Source organism: Narcine bancroftii, chromosome 6 (assembly GCF_036971445.1).
Source record: "Narcine bancroftii isolate sNarBan1 chromosome 6, sNarBan1.hap1, whole genome shotgun sequence".
NCBI classification, from domain to species: Eukaryota; Metazoa; Chordata; class Chondrichthyes; order Torpediniformes; family Narcinidae; genus Narcine; species Narcine bancroftii.
In genome coordinates this window covers 128593926-128610250 of record NC_091474.1, presented here as the reverse complement: position 1 = coordinate 128610250, position 16325 = coordinate 128593926, and the positions used below count along the sequence as shown (strand labels likewise).

Genomic DNA, 16325 nt, shown 5'->3' with positions numbered 1-16325 from the left:
GCTTTATTTTCCCGTTTCCTTTGTTCTCCTGCTTGTGCTCTTATCTCTCTCTCTCATACCACGTGACTTCCGGTACATCTCATACATATTCATTATCATGACATCTCTCCTTTAATCAGAAATAAACTTTACCCTCACTTACCAATATCCCTCGGAAACCTACAAACATCGTAACTAATGGTAATACTATGACTCAACTACATAAAGTTTACTTCCTACAGCACTCATACATGCACTTTATGATATAAGATTAAATACTGTCCCAAAGTTCTTATTAAAACTATGGCACAAAGTCTTCGTATCGTTTGGGCACTTTCCGGTTTTGTTTCGGCCTGCCTGCGATATTGTCGTCGCTTCTCGGTTGTTCACTCTCAGCATCGGAAATACTGCTCGCCACGGCTTCGAGTGTGTCTGGCGCTCTAGTCACTTCATCAGGAGTGCTGGTAACTGCCTCTGGAACATCATCATGTCTCTCAGTTTCAGCATCTCGTATTGGCCTTTCAACCTCTTCGCTCGATGTATCTCTGGACTGGTACCTTTTTACACCTGATACATTTCTCTTATACAGGACTCCAGTCGGAGACTTGACTGTCACCATACTGCCACTTCTGGATACGACAGTATAGGGTTGATGGTAATAAGGTGTGTCTGGCTTACCACCAGTTTCATGCCTCACTAGAACATTATCTCCTGGCATGATGTCTGAGTACTTGGCTCCACGTTTCGAATCTGTGTACAGCTTTGCTGCACCTTTCTTTTCAGCATCGTGGTCCCTCATCTCCTGGTCGTCTCGGATTTCCTTTATTTCTGGCATTTTTGTGCGGATTTTTCTCCCAAAAAAATGCTTCTGCAGGACTTTTTCCAGTGGTTGCATGAGGCGTTGCTCGATAGACAGCCACATAAGATAGCAATGCTTCTCGCCAATTTTGTCCTTCAGCATGTGCAATCCTCAATTGTTTTTCAATGGACTGATTTTGTATCTCTACTTCCCCGTTGGCTTGCGGCCATTTCGGAGTTACTTTATGATGGTGGATACCTGTGGTCCTCAAGTATTCCGCAAATGTCTCTGAAATGAATTGTGGACCATTGTCAGAGTATAATGTAACAGGTAATCCATATCTTGCGAATATCTCTGCTAACACTTGTATTGTTTTTTCAGTGGTTGTGGACTTCAACACCATGTACTCATAGTATCTGCTGTAGTAATCTATCACTACCATAAATGATTCACCCGTCGGTAAAGGTCCAAGAAAATCAACAGCTACGTCGATCCATGGTCCTGTCGGAAGTTGCGTACTCCGGATCAGTTCTGGCGGATTACTCCTACTTGTGATTTGACATCCGTGACAAGTTTTAACAAATTTCTCTGCGTCTTTATCACAACTTGGCCACCATACCTTGGTCCTGAGGTTTTGCTTGGTACTAACAATACCTAGGTGTCCTTCATGCGCTAAGGATACGATCTTCGGTCTCAACAAAGTTCGTCTCTAATAGGAATGTAAGCCTTGTGAGTACACTTGTCCCATTGTCCACTCTGTATGCATTCTCTTACTTCCATGAGTTCTGGATCACATTCGGATTCTCTCTCGACCTCCTTCGTAATCACAGCTTTCGGTGTCGACTGAATAGCTACGAAGCGTACAAAGCTCTCTGTTTCTGTTCCCAATTCTGACTTGGATTGTGGACCACCATCCTTCACCAATCTGGACAGCGGATCAGCAATGTTTGCTTTCCCTGCTATGTGGATTACTTTATATTTGTAGGGTTGTAGTCCTTCCCGTGTAAGTCTGTGTCCCATGAAATCCATTTCTGACACACCGAACTGGCACTTGTTTCCATTCACGGTAAGGCCTGCCTCCTGTAGTCTAGATAGTACACACCTCAACCGTTTGTCATGCTCTTCCTTCGTTGGTGCATGGACTATGATGTCGTCAGAAATGTTGGCAACTCCAGGAATGCCTTGAATCGCTCGATGGATTTCATACTGGTAGATCTCCGAAGCTGCATTAATTCCAAATGATAGTCTCTTGTAACGATACAATCCACAGTGAGTCACAAATGTTGTTACATCTCGGGAACCTGGATCCAGCTCTAATTGATGATAGCCCCATTTCAGATCAATTTTTGAGAATACCTTGCTGGTAGTTAGTTCTTGAAGTATTTCCTCCACTGTTGGTATAGGGTGTCATTCTCTAATTATAGCTTCATTGGCCATTCTCATGTCAACACATAGTCTTATGTCACCCTTTGGTTTGGGCACAATCACTACGGGACTGACCCATTGTGTCGAATGTTCCACCGGTTCAATAATGTCTTGTTCGATCAATTCTTTAATTTTGGCTTCGACTTTCCCACGAAGTCCAAACGGAGTTCGGCGCATTGGTTGTGCCTTGGGTTTGACCGTTTCATCTACCGCTAGCTTCAATTGTCGACCTTTCAGCTTTCCTACTCCTTGGACGACTGCGGGGAATTCTTGCTTCATATCCTCGTATGACTGAATTGAATTGACACAAGCTCCAATATGAAGTATTGCCAGGTCTTGCGCTGTGCTTCTACTCAACAATGGTTCTCCCCGCTCTACTATGACCATAAACTCTGCTTCGGTGTACTTATCTCCAGCTTCAACAGTTGCAGTAAAACATCCAATGGTCTGCAATGGCTTGGTTGCAGTGTATGGATACAGTTTCTTGGAACACTTCTTTGAGGTACAGATGATCTTTTTCCTTTTCAACTTCTTCCATAAATGTCGATCAATCACATTACTGTCACTGCCTGAGTCTACAATGACCTGAACTGTCACTCCACCAATGATCACTGGGACCTTCTCATGATGTACTTCATTCAACGTAAATTGGTAACAACTCTGTTCCTCCTGGGTATCATCATCGTCACCGTCTATCTGGCGAATGGTATCTTTCTTTCCAGGATACTTTCCTTTCCCCCAGGCTTTGCCTTTGGAAGTTGTACTCTTCCTCTTCTGGTCTGCATTGGACTTGCTTTTGCACTTCTTTGCAAAATGGTCCTTACCTCCACACTTTCTGCAAACTTTGCCTTTGGCCGGGCAATATGGGTCTTTTCCAAAGTGACCTCGGTTTCCACATCGATAACACTCCACGTCCTGTGTCGACGTATATCTTGGCTGATTATGGTGATGTGAGAGCCTCTTAATTTGCTGGCTTGAGTTGTCTTTCAGGGTCATGGTATGAAATTGCCCTTCAACAGCCTCTAATGCAGCAGCAATGGTTAAAGCATCGGTGAGTTCCAACTCACTCCCTCTTTCCAGTAGACGTCTTCTGAGTTTATCTGATCTGCAGTGCTGTACGACTTGATCCAATAATTGGTTGTCCAAATCAGCTGGCATGTAATTGCATCCAACAGCTAGCTGGCGTAGTCTCGTCACGTACTGAGCAATTGTCTGGCCATCTTCTTGTCTCGTTCTCCGAAACAAATGGCGTTGAAATGTAGCATTCAGTGTCACTACGTAGTGTGCATTTAATGCATCTACCGCTTTCCGGTACTCATCCTTTCTTCCAGTATTCAAAAGTGTCTTAAATGTTTCCCGAACTGAGGGTCCTGCAGTGAAAAGAAGTAACGCCCTCCTCTGCGCTTTTTGTTCAACTGTACCGGTATCTAGAAATAGGCCACGACTGTCGGCGTAGGATTCAAATTCTTCCAGCCATGCCTTCCACTTCACACTTACAGTACTTGCATCACCCGTTGGGTCAAAATGAGCAATTCCACTATGTGTTAGAAAGTCACCGTCTGCCCCAGCCATGAGGAAATATTCCAGCCCCAAAAGTACTGAGACAAAGAGAAAATTCTTATCACCTTGAAGTTGTCTGTAATCCTCTGTAATCTTGTTTAGTCTTTAATTTTCTTCAAGCTTCTTTCATCCTCGTTGCCAATGTCACATTTGTGGCCCGAAATGTGAAGTTAATAAAACATTAAACACAAGTGTTATCAGGTAAACTTCTCAGTGGCTTTATTTTCCCGTTTCCTTTGTTCTCCTGCTTGTGCTCTTATCTCTCTCTCTCATACCACGTGACTTCCGGTACATCTCATACATATTCATTATCATGACAGAATGGATTATGTTATATTTTATATAGATATGTTTTAAAGGAGATAAATTGTGGCAAGTTTTTTTTAAAGTGTTGGTCACATACAAACATTTCAAAACAGATCTCATTTAAAATGCCAGAGCTCTGCTCAAGCCAGACAGTCCAGGCTCCGAGAGACTTTGCAAAAACTTTGAAGAATGCCTATAAGGACTTTACAAGTTGGTGTTAATTGGACATGCTGTGGAGTAAGGAATTTTGTTTTAGAAAGCAATAGATGAACAAACTCAAAAGATTAGGTCCGGTGCTGCAGTCTGAGTGCAATTTGCTAGTCTAAGAGGGTCATGTGATTTTTTTTCCAAAGAGAGAGAGAAAGAATGAGAATTCAGTTCGACAGCTCAGCAGCAGCAGCTGGGACTGGAACATGACAAGCTTGTGGAAAAATCCCATTTTGAACACAGGTTGTGAGTTCTTAGTTCCACCTGGTCAAAGCCCTTGTGGTCCATACAAGAAGAGATGGCTGGCTGTATAATGTTTCACTTGAAATAAGGGAAAGAGAAAGGAACTCTGTGGTGACCTGAAAGAAAGAGGTTACACACACACATTACCTACACATCCGCTTAGAATTAGAAAGGGGTTGTTAATAGTAACAAGTTAAAGTTTGATCCCATTTTCATGTTTAATTAAAAGCAATTTTTGTTTAAGTAACCATTTGTCTTGGTGAATTTCTATTGCTGCTGGGTTTGGGGGTCCTCTGGGCCCATAACATTACCAAAAGCTCTTTTTTAAAAAAAGAGATAAAATGTTTGGGAAACTGAATGGTCGACAAGTAGACGTCCAGATTGAATCCACTCTCAGGTTCTGAAAGAAGCAGCTGTACAGATCGTGGAGGCATTTGTAACAATCTTCCAAGGATCAATAGATTCTGACATGGATCCAGAGGACTGGAAAATTGCACTCCACTATTTAAAAATGGGAGGAACCTAAATTTTAAATCAATTTGCCCAATATCTGTGGTTGGGAAGTTTTTGGAATAGACTGTCAAGGAGGAGGATAGAGAGTACCTGGAAGTGCATGACAAAATATGCCAAAAGTCAGCATGGTTTCCTTCAGGGAAAACCCTGCTTAACAAATCTACTGCAAATTTATGAGGAAACTACAAGCAGCCTAGTCAATGGACATGTAGTATATGTTGTATATTTGGACTTCCAAAAGGCCTTTGACAAGGTGCCCCACATGAGGCTGCTTCATGAGAGACCATGGAATTACAGGAAAGATACCATCATGGATAGAGCATTGACTGAGCAGCAGGAAACAGAGAGAATGAATAAAGAGATCTTATTCTGGTTGGCTACCAGATACCAATAGTGTTCCACAGGTGCCACTTCTCTTTACGTTGCATGTTAATGATTTGTACTGCAGAATAAATAGCTTTGTGTCAAAGTTTGGAGATGATACAAAGATAAGTAGATGGGCAGATTGTGAGGAGACAAAGGAGAGGCTTCAGAGAGAGATAGATTCGAAGAATGGGCAAAGAAGTGACATTTCGGAAATTGTATGGTCATATACTTTGAGAAAAGGAATGAAGGATAGATTATTATTTGATAGGGGAGAAAGTTCAAAACACAAAATTCAGAGAAACAAAGAAAGTTGGGAGTCCTCGTACAGGATATCCTAAAGTTTAACATCCAAGTTGAGCTGGTGAAGGAGAATTCAATGTTGGCATTTGTTTCTAGAGGAGTAGAATTCAACAGCAGGGTTGTGATGTTGAGGCTTTATAATGGACTGGTGAGGACCCACTTAGAGTGCTGGATACAGTATTGGGATCCTTATTTAAGAAAGATGTGCTGGCACTGGAGAGGGTTCAGAGAAGATTCACGATAATGATTTCTGGAATTAAGGTATTAGCACATGATGGCTCTTGGCCTGTACTCCTTGGAATTCAGAAGAATGAAAGCATTGCTAATGTTGAAAGGCCTGGACAGAGTAGATGTGGCAAAGATGGTAGGAGAGTATGGGACAAGAGGGCATGACTTCAGAATTGAAGGGCACCTATTTTAAACAGAAATCCAGAGGAATTTCTTTGGCAGAACCTCTGGAATTTGCTGTCACGGGCAACTGTGGAGGCAGAGTTGTTGAGTGTATTGAAGGCAGAGATTGATGGGTATCCAAATATGGGAAAAAGGCAGGGGAGTAGAACTAAGTGAGAGAATGGATCAGCTAATAATGCAATAGCAGAGCAGACACGATGGGTCTCATGGCCTACTTCTGCTCCTGCATCTAATTGTAGAAGTTAACATACCCCGAGATACTTCATGGGAGTGTTAACAGTTATAATTTGTGAAGAGATATTAGGACAGGTAGTCAAAAGCTAACTTATAGATCATATTTAGGGACTTTTAAAAGGAGAGGAAAAAAAGACAACTGAAATAGTTGGAAGACAGGTCTAATAGCTCAGGCAGCTGAAGACAAGGTCATTAATGACAGACTGATCTAAAGTAGGGACAGCCAAAGGCCCAATCTTGGAGGAACGCAGGCGTATGGGCTCAACAAGGTTATAGAAATGAAGGACCAAGGTCACATCAGTGATCAGCCCCTGAGGAGTCTATCAATATTGAAATTGGCTGGGAGGAGACAGCTCAGTGACAACAATGCAACAAGAAGGTTGCTTTCATCTTTTTATAGGAACATTAAGTTTTTAAATAGTATTTGGACAAAATGCCCAAGTTGTAAAAGTTAATGCTCAACTGTTAGGTCTTTTCTTAAATTTCATCTCACTACCACAGGTTGCAAAGCAAAACCAGGCATGCCTCCCCAACAGCTCAGTACAGAGTCTTTGAATGGTCAATAAAATTGTGTCACCCACTCCAACGTGCTTCGACACACTCGTGCCTATGGTCACCAATATAGGCATCAGATTCTGGAAACCCCCAGAAAGCTACAAGCACAGATAGTCTATATAGTCAGGTCCTCAAAACCTGTGCAGACCAGTTAGAAGGAGTGCTCATAGATATCTTTAACTTCTCCCAACTTCAATCCCAAGTTCCCACCAACTGCAAGACCATCGCTATTCAGGTACTAAAGAGAAACAAGCTAATGAGCCATGACAAAAAAATGGCGGCGCTGCTGCAGGACCCCTGAGAACAGGGAGCAGAGACACAGTGCTCCTGCCAGGTCCAACTGCCATCAGCTCCATACAGATATTAAACAGCATGTTAATGGAGCCGACAGTGGTTTAATTAAAAATTCTGCGACCGCAGGGTCTGCGCCCAAGATGTCGGCACCAATGATTGGCAGTAGCCAAGAGAGGTTACAGATTCCAGGGAAGCAGCGGATTGACGCAGGACACGTAAAATCAGGAGAACATCCCACTTTTAGAAGCAGAGGATATGACCCATAGGATGGTGATCATGGTGGTGGACCAGTGAGGGGTTCTGTGGCTGAAGAACACAGAAGTGGCAGACTTTTGGTGATTTGAAGCGAGGAACCTGTGCAGGCTGCAGGTATCTGCAGTAGAGGAATTCACACCAGACCAGGGACTGCGACAGACTGGCTTGAGTCTGGCTGAATGGGTACCAGTTATTGAAACTGGGATGCGAAAGGGTGCCTAGGGTACTGAAGGATTCCTAATCTTATTGGAGGTTCAGATCTGGATCTCAGGCTGCTGATGGTTTGGAGTGGACTCTGTAGAGCTGGCGCAGCACTGGAGGTGAATCCGTGGACATTTGGGTGATTGAGAGGACTCTCTTGTGCTTCTCCTTCTCTGACTGCAAGAGGTGCTTCAGGCAATTTCTGCCAATGGCAAATCTGTTTGACTTTTGGCATACAAAAGCAAATACCATGTAATAGTCCATTGTGTTTATTACTTATAATAAAGGATTCTTGAATCTTAACAACGACCATGGCCCAGAAACCCATTATTACGATGTGCTTCAAGAGGCTGGTAATAGCCCGTTTCAACTCATCTCCCCAACAGCCTTGATCCAGAACAATCTACCATCACAACAGGACACCATCTCCCCAGTCTGACATTTAACCCTGGAAATAATGACATCCATGTCAGACTCGTATATTGATTGCCTTCAGCACCATAGTTCCAGGAAACTCAAAACTATCTCCCAGCCTGCATCCAGCCTCTCTGATGTATAGGAGACCAAAATGGGAGCGCTACTGGAAGATCCCTGCATATTCTCCATTTTCCACATATTTGCCTTGGCCCACTCCCAGACGCAAAGACAGGACTCTCCTTGCCCTCACCTTCCACCTCACCAAGCTCCACAATTTCTGCCACCTACAACAACCCCACCATCAAACACATCTTCCCCTCTCCGACTTCTGCATGGACCAGTCCCTCCATGACTTATTCATCCACTCAGCCCTTCCTACCCATTGCTCCATTGGTACATGTCCCTGTGACTGCAGGATGTGCTCCACTTGCGCCCATACCTCCACCCTCATCACTATTTGGGGCCTGAATCAGCCCTTCCAAGTGAAGCAACACTTCCATCAGAGAGATTGGACAAAGACTGGAATATTGTTTTGTTGAGTACCTTGGCTTGGTCTGCTATAATAGCATGGATCTCCCAGTGGCCACCCATTTCAATTCCCCATCCCAACATGTCTGGCCATGGTTTCATGCATTGCCTAACTGAGTCCACCTGCTAATTGGAGAAACAGCACTTCACATTGCACCTGGGCATCCTCCAACAAAATGACATTAATGCCTTACTCCAGCTCTCTCGCTTTCCCTTAGTCTCCCTTTTTCCAGCTCCGCATTCAGAGCCATCCCTCCCCCGATCAATTCTCAGCTTATCCCTCCTGTCCTCCTATTCATGTCTCCCTATGGCCTCTTGGCTTTTGGCCTAAACTCCTCTGCGTATTCCTTCTTCTCTCCTCCCTCCACCTTTTTATTCAGGCACCTTGTCAAAGGGTTCAGGCCTGAAACATTGGTTATACATATTTGCCTCCTCTGGATATTGTGGGATCTGCAGAGTTTCTCCAACACTTATGTGCAGCAACAGCAGACAGAAGGAACTAGTTAGGGTAGGCAACTTAGTAAGAATGGACAAGTTGGTCCAAAGTCTCAAGCTGACATGTGACTTTGAGATGGGCACCACGTCCACATCCATGTTTTAAGGCTGATATAACAACACACCTGTATACCTTGCACTTGGTGTCCAACCTGATGTTCTGTGACCAATCCTAATCTTTCAGCTGACCAAAGGCAAAGCAGCCCTTTCTGGACCTTGACTCAATCTCAACATCGAGAGAAGATGAGGATGTTATTGTGCTGCCCAGGTAACAGAACTTGCTGACAGCATTAAGAGTAATCAATGAGGACAGTTGGTTCTTTGTAGTTTGAGCCAGGGGCCAGTTGGTACAAAACTTCCATCTTTTTCAGGCTGATTGTCCATCTGTAACTCTTGGCAGCACTGGCAAAGTGACTTGTGGTCTCCAGCAAGTCTTAGAGAGTAAGCAACCAGTGCACAGTCATCAGCAAACTGTAGCTCATGCACCACAATGTCCCTGACTTTTGTTTTTGCTCTCAGTCTGTGAGGTGAAGAAGCCCACCATCAGCCCTCGTTTGTAGGAAGACCCCCAACTTCAGGTCTGATGTGGCATCCTGAAGAATAGTCCAAACAGAGTAGGAACCAAAACACAACCTTGATAGGAAATGGGTCTGACAAAGCACCACACATATTGATGTGGCCTTCCATACCTTCGTGGAACTGGCAGAGGATGTTGGTTAGGCGTTAGTAACAGCTACCACAGGCCATCTCTACCAACAGTGTCAAACGCTTTGGTTAGATCAACAAATGTGACAGAGATTTCTCTGGTGCTCAACACATTTCTCTGGAGGTACCTCAGGGAGAAGATCATATCCACTGCACTATAGCCTGTTTGAAAACCTCACTGGCATTCTGGAAGAATTTTGTCATTGATGTAGGACATCAAAAGTTTAAGGATGATATTCGCGAGGCATTTTCCCTCAACTGTCAGAAGAGATGCCACAATATTTGTTGCAACCTCTCATCTCCTTTGTTCTTGTAGATGGTCACGATTGATGAGTCTTTGAAGTCTTGTGGTAGTTCTGCAGCTCCCCACAACTTTGAGAATAGCTGGTGCAGGCATCATGTCTGTGTGTTACCACCATACTGGTGAATCTCAGCTGCAATACCGTCAGGCCCTGCTGCTTTGTTGGGTTTTAGCTGTTTGATGGCTTTGATGACCTCGTGAAGAGGAGGGAGAGCATCTTGCTCGAACAAGATGGCTCGAGGTTTACTCTGCCCAGTGCTTCATCAGTGATAGTTCCTGGTCCATTCAACAGCTCATGGAAGTGTTCTTGCTATCTTTTCATGTGCTCTGACTTCTCAGTGTAGATGGATGTACCTTCTTTGCTCAGGAGTTGTGAGGTACCTTGTTTTGATGGACTATACACAACCTTGACTGCTTCATAGAAGCATTTTGAGTCATCACAGTCAGCGAAGGCTTGTAACTGTTTGGCTTTGTTTGCCCACAGCTGGTCTTTCATAGCTCTGAGATGCCTTTGCAAAGTTGATTTTGCACTCAAAAAGGCACTTTTTTTTGGAAATTGAGTTTAGATGTCGAAGAAAAGCTTGGTGCGCAATCGCCTTAGCTCTTAGAAGGTTTTGAGCAGATTGGTTATTCTCATCAAACCAGTCCTGATGCTTGCGCTTGAGTTTCCCCAAGGTGTCCTGGGTAACGCAGTAGACAGCTTCTTGGAAAGCATACCAGTACTCAGTAATATCATCTCAACCAATCTGCTTAGAGCAGTTTCCATGGAGGATTTCAGGGCATCAGCACACTTCCAATCTTGAGAATGAAGTGCTGGGGACATAATTTGGTCTGGCAGTGTTTTTTCACAGATGCTGCCAGATCAGTTGCATGTAGGTTATTCATACACTAACATGAAAACAAATAATTGGGGTTTTTTTTCTCTCCTTTGTTTATTTAATTTTCAATCACCATTGAGTTACAAAACAAAAAATCAAACATTACAGATATACTATAAACTACAAAAACCAAACTACATGTTGATGTACAAAGAAAGAAGAATCAACACATTTATCACAATTATCAAATTCTGCACTATTGTTTATAAATACAAAATTACACACTGTGCCAATCCTTAAAAGTAGGAAACAGAAAAAAAGAGAAAAAGACCCTCCTTCCCCAAAAGGAAAAAAAGAAAAAGAGGTAATTCTCCAATTATAATGTGACAAAAATCACCTGCTTTCCAAAAGCATTAACTACATACAGATGAAACATTATGCAATTGATCCAGAGCTTAAGGGATAAATATCTTGACAGAGACATCGCTAACGACACTGGAGATAGTGGTAATGGAGACTGGGGTGGGAGAAAATCATTAAAAGTCAAACCCTGTGTATCTTAAATATGGGTTCCATATTCTTAAAAACATGTAACAATTTCTGAGGTTGTAAGTAATCTTCTCCAGGGGAACACAACTGTTCATTTCTGACTTCCAGTGGGTTAGACTCAGTTGGGAATTAGATTTCCAAGTAATGACTATGCATTTCCTGGTAACCGCTAAAGCAAGCTTAACAAATTTCAATTGATATTTCAACAGCCTCATTTTTGGTCTTATCAGCTAATTTCTCCAATAAAAACAATTCTGGCACCTGAGGGTATCGAATTCTGATAATATGTTCCAGGAGATGCCCCAAATCTTCTGAGAAGGATCTCACTAGGGCATGACCAGGTCAAATGCAAAAAGCTCCATCGATCTTGACCACATCGAAAGTATAAATTGGATCATTCAGATTTCAATTTATTTAATTTTTGCAGAGCAAGGTACAGCTGATGCAAATGTTTATATTGGATCAATTTCTATACCCAAATCTGATTCCCATCTCTCTCTCTTGACTTAGCTAGTCCTTGTTTTGGGGCTTCTGTCTGAAGTAAGGAATAAATTTTTGGGATAAATTTTTTTGTGATCCCCTTTTAAACCAGTCTCTATTTCAGTACATTGCAGTGAGGTCCAATTTATCCCTTAAATAAGATCTTAACTGAAGATAACAGAAAAATAATGTATTTAAAACTCCAAATTTATTCCTGATTTCTTCAACTGTCATAAATTGACCCTGCTCAAAAAAAAACTACATATTTGATCCCACTCTGAAACCAAGTTTCTAAAATTTTATTATCAATTGTTAATGGAATTAATTTATTTTGAGCTAGGGGTGTTTTGGGTGAGAGCCCAAAACCCACCCCCCCCAAAAAAAAACAATAATTTGACCACTGAGATTATTCCAAATTGTATTAATATGTTTTAGTAAGGGGACTTCCTTATGACCAAATAGTAATTTAGAATTCCATTTATATATAAATTTTTCTGCTATCTCCTCACCAACCTTATGCAGTTCCAATTTTACTCAAGAATACTTGTCTCCTCTGTTAAAGAGGGAAGCGACGAACTTCATTTGGGATGCCCAACAATATATTTTTTTTAAGTCTGGGAGCTTTAATCCTCCCATAATTCCAGGTTAATTTATCAATAGAGACTCTGGGAAATGTACCCTTCCACAGAAACTTCCTAATATATTTATTTAAATTCTGAAAGAATCTTTGTGGTACTAAAACAGGTAGGTTTTAGAAAAGATAGTAATTTAGGCAATATATTCATTTTTATACAATTGACCCTTCCAATCAAACTAATTGGAAGAGTTATCCATTTATTTAAATCATCCCCAACTTTCCAAAGATAATTTATATAAATTCTGTTCATTATTATCTATCTTAATACCTAAATATTTTTCCCATTAAGCAGCCACTTAAATTGAAAGTCTCTTTTAACATGATCATAATTCCCACCCATAAGTGGCATAACTTCATTTTTATGCCAATTAACTTTATAGCCCAAGTAAGTCCCAAAAGTTCCGATTTAGACTCCATTTTTGTAATGAACCTGCTGGGTCCGTCAGATATATTAGAACATCGACAGCTAATAGATTCATTTTATGTTCTTCCTGGTAAACTGAAGCCTTTTATATCAAGATCTTGGTGGATAGATTCTGCTAATGATTTGATAGCCAGGACGAAAAGGGCTGGAGATAATAGATAACCTTGTCTACTAGATCTGGACAATGGGAACACCAATGAGATTTGACCATTAGTGATTACTTTCGCTTTAGGCTCATAATATAGAGCTTTAACTCAATTAATAAATACCTCTCCTAGTCCAGATTTTCCCAAAACTTTAAATAAATAGTCCCAATCCAGTCTGTCGAAAACTTTCCCCACATCTTGGGCCAGAGCGACACTCAATTAATCCCTCATTTATGCCAGATGAATAATACTGAGCAGTCTGCTAACATTTTCTGCAGACTGCCTCTTCTGTGTGAAACCCATCTGATCTACATTTATTTAGGCAAATATACTGCCTATCTATTTGCCAGAGCTTTAGCAATGATCTTATAGTCCTTATTCAATAATGATATGGACCTATAAGATGACCATTTCAATTTTCCATAACTTTTTTGGAAATCACTGTAATAATTGCGACTGAGAAGGACTCCAGGAGAGTACAGGTTGCCACTGCTTGATCTAGTACCTCCATAATCTTTAAATTGTTGATAAAATTCGATTGGGAACTTGTCTTCTCCTGGGGACTTATTAACTTGCAAGGATATCAATGCTTTCCCTATCTCAATTTGATTAAAGGGAACGTTTAAAACCCTCTGTTCTTCTAGATTCAAATTTGGAAGGTCCAATTGTGACAGGAAACTCTCTTATTTTATTCAAATCCCCCATTGATTAAGATTCATACAAGTTCATATAAAATTGTTTAAAAGCTTCATTTATGTCCTTTGGTTTATAGGAGATCCTTCCCATGTTTGACTTGATTGTATATATAGATCTGGAGGCTAGCTCTGATTTCAACTGCCAGGAAAGGACTTGTGGGCTTTCCCCTAGCTCACAGTACCTTCGATTTTGTTACCAAGGCTTTTGAGTTTCTTACTCATTAGTCTTCTGTTTTTCCAGAGCCTCTTTGTTGAAGGTCCTTTTATAAAATTGTGATCGTCTCTTCCAATTCATCCATCTCCCTCGTATATGCTTTTTTAATCTTAGACATAACAATTTGGCCCCTTAAATATGCCTTTAACGTATTCCAAAGTAAAAATTTGTCCGCAGTTGAGTCAGAGCAATTAAAGCAAACCGTCTCTTGCTTATCTGACATATCAATAGTCAATACAAGAGGTGAATAGTCTGATATAAGTCTCACTTTGTATTCGATTCCTATGATCCTACCCTGCAATTGAGATGGTCAAAAATAAATCTATCCTAGAGTAGGAGTCATATTGTCTCAAATAGAAGGAATAATTCCTCTCCCCAGATGAAACCTCCATTAAATTCAGCTCCCCTGTTAACCTCAGTATAGCTTTTGCTGTTTTATTTCTTTATCTTTTCCCCATGATTTATCTAGAATTGGATCCAAACAGTTAAAGTCTCCGCCCACCAGAACGTTTTCATGAGTCAGCCAATCTTAAAAAGTTGTCTCTAATAAAATTATTGTCATCTGCATTGGGCACATACAAGTTCATCAGGGTCAAGGGTTACGAATATATCTTGATAGTGCACCAGAATGTACCTAACTGCTGGATCCATAGTCACATCTTGCAGTCCAAATGGGAGATTCTTCTCTAGTAAAACTGCCACTCCTCTTGCTTTTGAATTTAAAAAAAGGATACAATGACCTGGCCAACCTTTAATCTTTAATGGCAAATGTTCAGATTCCATGAAATGGGTCTCCCAGCCAGATCAGCACCCAACTTTTTGATACGAGCCAATACTTTTTTTCTTTTTAATGTCCATTAAGATCATTAACAAAGCTAATACATGTAATTGCCTTAGTCATACCCCACAGCTCATTGATGTATTATTGAATCCCCCCCCCTCCTGCTCCACCCACAATGCTCCAAACCCACAATCCCGCAAGACTATCCCTTTGAGACCATGAAATTCTAAGTACAATCACTAGTAAAGAGTGGAAAATTGTTGAAATATCAATATTAAAAAGGAGAAAAAGAACCCCATAGCAAAAGTAAAGAGACCTGCCAAAGAGTAGGAAAAGAACCCAAATATGCTGGTGGAACAAAGTGTCCCATTGGCATGATAACAGAGAAAGAAAATCCATCCCCTCTTCCAGCAAATCAAGCAAGAATCTTAATTAACACTAAATAATTATTTACCTAAAAAGACAGCCAATAAAAAAACACTAATAAATCACAATTCATTATAACAACCTTAAGTATTTCAAACTATAATTCACTAATACCTCATTTAATTAGTCCTTAATCTATATTGACAAAATATTTACAAGAACTTTCCAATATTTCAAAGTATGTTCCAATTATGCATGATGCCTCATTTAATTGTCCATTAATTTGTACCAGTAAGCTATTTACCAATTCTGTGGCCTTCGCCACATCTGTAAATTATTTTTAAACCTCTGGCAAAAATACTTTTAGATTTGCTTGGTGTCTCAGCACAAAATCATATCCCTTTGTTCTTAAGGCACCTTTAACCAGGTTACATTTTTTCCTCCTTTCGAAAAGGGCAATGCTAATATCAAGATTAAAAAATATATTTTATGACCATCCACTGTGATTGGACCTCTTCTTTCCCTCGCCCCTTGTGCTGCTAATCTTAGGACTTGTTCTCCATCAGGATCTCTCAAAAATTTAACTAAAGTGGAAATAGGACAGTTTTCTACACCAGGGTGCCCGATGAGCCTGCTCTATTAATAATTTACTGGGGAGATTATCCTCCCCCAATTTCTCTGGGATCCATTCCTCCACATACAACCTAATAGCTTGTCCCTCAAGAACTCCAGGCAAACTATCAATTTTAACATTGTTATGACAGCTAAAGTTCTCCAGCATATCCAGCTTCTGCCACATCTGTTCTCTCTCTCTCTCCTAGGCCAGACTGCATCCATTAAAAGAAATTTTATTTTTCCTATTTCAAAATAAACTTTTATATAAAAAAATGTATACAGTGCAAACTTTTTATATCTAGAGCATCATATTCCTATGCATGCGCAAGCACACAGGAAAACAGTGGTCTTTTCACATTTAGTTTTTGTCTTTGTCATTTAGTCATTTTGGTTTCACCACACTGTTATTGTACACTTGTATCATTAACCATTTATATCACTATAGACAATAATGTTGCACCCTTCCAGGGTTACTCTCTCATCTGCTGTTTGAGGGGCTTCTCCCA

The 16325-nt window shown here is 41.0% G+C and overlaps 1 protein-coding gene across 2 annotated transcripts in view; it reads right to left on the bottom strand.

The window, feature by feature from the left end:
• prim2 (DNA primase subunit 2) overlaps positions 1-16325 on the bottom strand; it is a 289744-nt gene that overhangs the window by 271741 nt on the left and 1678 nt on the right. The window lies entirely within an intron of this gene.